The sequence below is a fragment of the Choristoneura fumiferana genome, chromosome 11 (assembly GCF_025370935.1).
Source record: "Choristoneura fumiferana chromosome 11, NRCan_CFum_1, whole genome shotgun sequence".
In the NCBI taxonomy this organism is placed as follows: Eukaryota; Metazoa; Arthropoda; class Insecta; order Lepidoptera; family Tortricidae; genus Choristoneura; species Choristoneura fumiferana.
The window spans coordinates 4,771,244-4,777,591 of record NC_133482.1 but is presented as its reverse complement, the minus strand read 5'-3'; the positions used below and the strand labels follow the sequence as shown (position 1 = coordinate 4,777,591).

Sequence of the window (6,348 nt, the reverse complement as noted above, 5' to 3'; positions counted from 1 at the left end):
GTATGAGGCCGCCCCAATGTTGTCAATTGTAGTTACAGCTATCACAAAACCGTACCTGAAAAAATATTTTGAATAAAGTTTTTTTTAGGTACATTCCATGCTCATTACATTAGCGTACGGACTAAAGCAATAGGTACTATACTTAGTTAAAATAAATCATGATCCGAGGGACATATCTACAAAAACTACTTACTTTCCTGTACATGTTCCTTCAACTTCCGTATAAAGTTTCTGTTTTACTGTGTCTAACAACTGTGGACCGAAGTATCGTGGATGCAACAAAATTTCATGTTCTAGTGATATCTGTAACATTACTTAGTTTTAGTTGCGTGGATATTGTGTTGATGATCTGTATGGATTATCTTCATACTTACATGGTAAAACATCTTGGTTTATCGAAATGTTAATGACTACTATACAAAAGCATTATTTATAGGATAAAACAAACACAAAAGCCGCGTAGCCAAGCGTCCACCACTATAACTCTAACTGAACTGACACTTACTACTACTGACACTGACACTACTATACAAATTTATCTAGAAATAGGCAAAGAAAATATATCCATACAACCATCGTACATGAAGTTTTTAAAAATATCTCAAACATAACGATTATTGAGACTAGTGTTGCGCATAACCGTAATCGTGACTATGTGGCACTGAAGACGAAGACAGTAACCTTATCTATAGCAAACACATCACTAGCTATTACTCAAAAATGCTAATGAAAGGATATGTGTATTCTATATTAACTTTGTTGTAAAAATGGCAAAAACTTACGATTACTTATTTAAATTACTTTTGATAGGTGACTCGGGAGTGGGTAAAACATCTATTTTATTTAGATTTTCAGAAGATGCTTTCAATATCTCATTCATATCGACGATTGGTAAGTGTTCAGTGTAGTGTAGGCACCAAAGGTTATTGTCAGATAACTTGTTCGTTTTTTCCCATGTAATTTGTCAGTGATGAGGGCTTTTTGTTTTCTCGTTCTTTGTGATTTTTTGTGGCAGCGTGGAACATCGAACTGGGTGCGGCTACGCGATAAACGAAACCCTTATCGAATTAATGAATGAACTGTTCATGACATCATACACACTAATTTTAATTAGTACTCTCCAATTTAATTTCTGGTTGTAATTTTCAGGTATCGACTTTAAAATTCGGACAATAGACCTTGACGGGAAAAAAGTAAAGTTACAAATATGGTTGGTATAGATTGCCAAATAATATCCTTTGTATGATTGTGAACAAATCTACAATGTTTCTTTGATTCCAGGGACACTGCAGGCCAAGAACGATTCCGTACAATCACAACCGCCTATTATCGTGGCTCAATGGGCATAATGCTTGTTTATGATGTTACAAATGAGAAAAGTTTTGAAAATATAAAAATTGGATAAGAAACATAGAGGAAAATGCCAGTGCTGATGTGGAGAAAATGATCCTGGGCAATAAGTGTGATCTAGATGCTAAGAGAATGGTATTAACATTTTTATATGTTCTTTGATTTACTAATTTTTTTAGTTTTGAAAAAGACCCTTGCTAGAAGCTTGCTTGTTTTTTGGTAGAAAATTAGTCATTATATCTAAAATTAAGTATTGATCCACATGATAAAGTATTATTATTTATTTAATATCAGTTAATCGTACATTAACATAATTTTGGTAAACAGGTTTCAAAGGAGCGAGGTGAACAGTTAGCTGTAGAATATCAGATCAAATTTGTAGAGACATCAGCAAAAGATTCATTAAATGTGGAATCAGCATTCTATACACTGGCAAGGGACATCAAAGCCAAAATGGAAAAGAAACAGGTATGTTCTATTAACATTAACAACTCTTGGAGTCAACAATATTTATTAAATAGGATATCATATCAATAAGTCATAAAATAGTAAAATAGGATATCTTGAAAAATATTAAAAAATTGGGCTACATATGTTAACTTATTGCTGATCATAAGCAGATCTGGTTATTAACAAGATTTATTTCATTGTTCAAAATATGAAAGCAGGAATCCTTTTATAGAGTAATCACTACACGGATAATTTAATTAATAAAGTCTGTCTGTGTATTTGTTTACATTAGAATACACAATGACTGTCTTACAGATTTTTAATGTCATAGTTTTAACTGAACTTTTTTGTTTCATGGCTGACTTGAAAACAGAAGGTAAATGGATAGAATGTTGTGTTGTTTTCCTTAGTGTGTTGATGTTATATTATGAGTATGATATCAGTAAAATTATAGGTCATTCATGTCATTCCAATTAAAGGGCCATCCATAAATTATGTCACACCATTTTCAGCCCACCTCCCTCTTTTTGTCAAATGTTTGACATAATTTATGTATAACCCCGAATCTAGATTCATTTATCAATACAACTTTCCCATGAATGGGTTTTTGTGTAATTTCTTTGTAAAGTACAGTTCTGTTTTGAGTTACCTATCTTATCAATCATCATATCTTGACAAGGCATGGCTTGGCTTGTTATGTGATTGTATGTATCACAAGATCATCAGGGTGTTTATAGATTATGTAACATGCATCAAACAGTTTATTACCACTGGAGTTGTCTAGTGACTAGACTATAACATTCCTTTCCCATTAATAACCAATTGTATTATCACATTGACAAAGACACAATATTAGCAATTTAATTGAGAATCATTGAGTAGTACATATCTGGCAAGGCTACAGAGTTTCAAATGCTGTCTGCAACATGTCACAAAACAATGAAATTAACATCCTTTTTCATCATAATCATAAACTTTTGTAGCACAATGGATATGGCAGATGTAGTGCTCCAAAGCCTAAGTTTAGTTTCCTTGTTCAGACTAAATGCCTACCTAAAACAGCTTCCTTGATCAAATCTAAATTTAATAATATTGTAAATCTGTTTAAAAAAAATATACCTTGTTGAGTTTCTTGCCGGATTCTTCCCAACAGAGGTTTTTCCGAACCGGTGGTAGATTTTCATTGACATTCATAAGTGCTTGTTATAGCCTAAATTGAATAAAGATATGATATTATATTATATTGATATTTGATATTTGAAGATATTTTGACTTTGACTTTGCCTTTGAATGAGCTAAAAAAAAACCATTTAGGTGCTTCACAGTAATTCTCATGAATTCAAAAATATTCAAAAGCTTATACTTATCTATTTTTATCCAGATATTAATAACTGAAAATAAGTAGCAGATGGAAGTCCCGTTAAAAATGACTCATGTTAGTTTGGTTTTGTTTCGATGCACAGAGTCCTGCATGATAAGGCGCTGATAAAAAATGCGTCAGTAGCTTTGCAGTAGCTCTGATTACCAGAAAGTACCGTTTTTAAAGCTTTTATCTTCATTGTCGGCTGTATAGCTCTGCTTAAGAATTTTCCTATACCCATACAGGTAGCACGTATTTTTTGTGTACGTTTGAATTTATTTATTTATGTCTGCCAATGTTTATGCTTAGATTTGAATTATTTTATTCAGTTGTCTAGCCATGAAATTTTAGTCATTTTTCATCATCATACTATGTAGATAGTAAAACAGAGCATCCACTAGCAATATTAAGCGAAGGTAGCATTTTAAGGTCTCCCATAATATGTTATTATTGGCACAAAGGTATGATGCAAACCAGGCGTCTCAATGCCGCGTCCATGACATGCTTTAATCTCACAATGTCAAACGTATTCGGACTCACAACCCTTTCTTCTTTCCGTCAAGCGGATATAAGAGGGTATAAACAGATGGTTAATGCGACCGCGAACACGCGCGTGCGTTTGACAATACGTCTTCTGTACCAATGTGAGTTAGCCATAATGGCAACCACTTGACTTCGCCACCGCACCGGTTGCCACTGCGACGACGGAGGCAATACGGTATTTGACTATTTTTTATTCATTTTATAAATAAATGCTTGACAATGCATGTTATGGAACAGAAGATCAATTTTTAAGCTGTCTTAAATTATAACAGAGTTATAAAGGTTTTAATGTCAAGATTAGACAGAAAGACTTACTTGCATGTGACGTCACACGCAAGTAGCGTCATACTTGCTGCATAGAGAAAAGCGTTTTAGAAAGAAGATTTTTCAAAAAAAAAAAAAAATAGCTATGAATCCAATTTCCAAGCGAATTACTTTTTCTCTTCGCTAAACATTATCTGTATATCTCTATTTTTATTTTATATTAATATACAGGATAATTATGGTAAATACAACACTTGTCAAATACCGTATTAGTTGCGGCCGCTTATAGCCAATGGGTAGTTCACACCATAAAACAATAATTCCAAGATGTCTCTATTTAAAAACACTTTATTTTATTTTCATCACACTTGCTCGTAAACAGTGTTGAAACACGCAGACTACCTTAGTTGCAACCCCCCAAATAAAACCCTCGACCTTAATGTGCTTCTCATGAAACCCGTGGTCGGTAAATGAGTCATTGCCCGTACTAATTTTCTTGTCATGAAGCCCAAGGTCGGTAAATGAGTTTGTTACTGCATGGCGTGCAGGAGCGCGGCGCGCGCACGTCGGGCACATAAACATGCTGTGGGAGAAGGGGAGCGCGGAGCTGGCGCTGCCAAGAGCGTAGACAGCGGTATCGGCAATTATTGAAAAAATATTAGTTTTTCTTTTACAAATATACAATTTTACTCGCAAATGTGATGAAAAACATTGTATGTCGCACGGGCGGTACTAGAATTACGAACATCGACTCATTAAAGCCCTCAGTCTTCGACTTCGGGCTTCTAATAGACTCTCGTTCGTAATTCCTTGTTTACCGCCCTTAAGACAATATACTATTAACCCTGACAGCTTTTGAATTTACTCTCTTTGAAACAAAAAGTTACGAGTTGCTAAACCCATAAGCGGCACAGCCAGGCGGTAAAGTCGAATATATGTAGATGGATGGATTGTTCGGGGGAAAAAACCGGTTGACTTTGCCGCACTACAATGGATATACCGAAAAAGTGCAGTAATTGCTTCGGATTGGCTTTATCGGCCCGCTTATTATGTGTAGCGAGCCTTAGTCGATTGAGTGGGCGAAGAAGTGACGTCATAGCTAAGTTATTGCTATACAAAATTTATGGGAGAATCGTGATTCGACAGCTCTGAAAAAGTTCGTCAATTGGTTCAAAAATCAAAACTTACTTGATTTTATTTGGTAGTGTATCTACACCCTATTTAATGGCGGCTGTTTTATCAACGTGTATAATTGTACTAATGGTGTGTTGTTGTGCAGGAGGCGAGCAACCCTCCGTCCCGCAGCGGCGCGCACCCGATCAAAGCCAGCGACATGCAACGCAAGCCGGCCTCCTGGCTGTCGCGCTGCTCCATCCTCTGACGACCCCACGCCGGTCCCCGCCTCGCACCATCACACTTCACGTATTTTTCAGTTCTTACCAACATAGCGAAGCAAACGCGCTTGGTTGAGTCCTCATTCAACTTTGCATGCTAAAACGTCATATCGTAAATCAACGGCTCCCCGACACAAACATTCGCGACCTTCAAGATTGTTAGCATGTCGAGAGCATTGATAGCAATAATATCGTAGACTGACCGTTTGCTGCTGAAAAATCGAATTTATTAACATCACTGTGACCGTGAACGAAACCCACCTCGACTATATTTTTCGACATTCACTTTTTTAAACCTGGTGCGCTAACTTCACACGGGATCAGACTTGCGTTTTGTATTTTTATATCCAGAGGTCATAATTACTTTTTTTAATCAAAAGCAGTATTTTTGTCGGAAATTAGCTGTACATTTTGTTTACTTCTGATGTGACAGTTTATTTTTATAGGGCAAAATTTTAAGGTGTTGTTTATAATTACAAAAACGAGTTTTAAAAGATATTATTTCAATAGTTTTATTTAGTTGTACTTTTCCATTTGCTATTTTAATTAAGATATATATTTTAATGTAATATATACTATTTAATTTGAATAAACAGTGCTTTTTTACACAAATTTGTTTTACATTATTAACAGACCCCATTAACAGTAAAGAAACTTCATTTCAGATCGACGTAGCAGCTTCCAAGAATCGAATTAGAATGCTTTTATTAAAATACCTATTTACTTATTGTCCCTCGCGAACAATTCATTTTCGGGATGAAAGATATCCTATTATTATTGCGAAGCAAACAAACCGGTTTTTCATTTATAACATTAATAAGGATGGGATTTCCGAAAGTTTCTCTAAATTTAAGACAATATATGGAATCCAAATCATCAAAAACTTTCCGAAAGTTACATGAAGCTGAATGCATGGATGATAAATTTCCTTTATATAATATATCAGTTTCTAAAAACTCCTAACCCTTAATTTTCATCTTAATCATT

General features: G+C 34.9%; 1 long non-coding RNA gene and 1 pseudogene across 2 annotated transcripts; one reads left to right on the top strand and one right to left on the bottom strand.

Annotated features, from left to right (window-relative positions):
- Positions 1-9: 9 nt before the first annotated feature.
- On the bottom strand, positions 10-506 carry LOC141432317 (uncharacterized). The gene is made up of 3 exons (XR_012451813.1): positions 375-506; positions 194-303; positions 10-55 (listed from the first exon to the last, which is right to left on the bottom strand). It is a non-coding gene; the product is annotated as an uncharacterized lncRNA (long non-coding RNA).
- A 190-nt stretch (positions 507-696) lies between these two features.
- On the top strand, positions 697-5,966 carry LOC141432538 (ras-related protein Rab-8A-like; annotated as a pseudogene). The gene is made up of 5 exons (XR_012451840.1): positions 697-891; positions 1,150-1,210; positions 1,282-1,485; positions 1,678-1,818; positions 5,247-5,966. The product of XR_012451840.1 is annotated as a ras-related protein Rab-8A-like (transcript).
- The last annotated feature ends 382 nt before the right edge of the window (positions 5,967-6,348 follow it).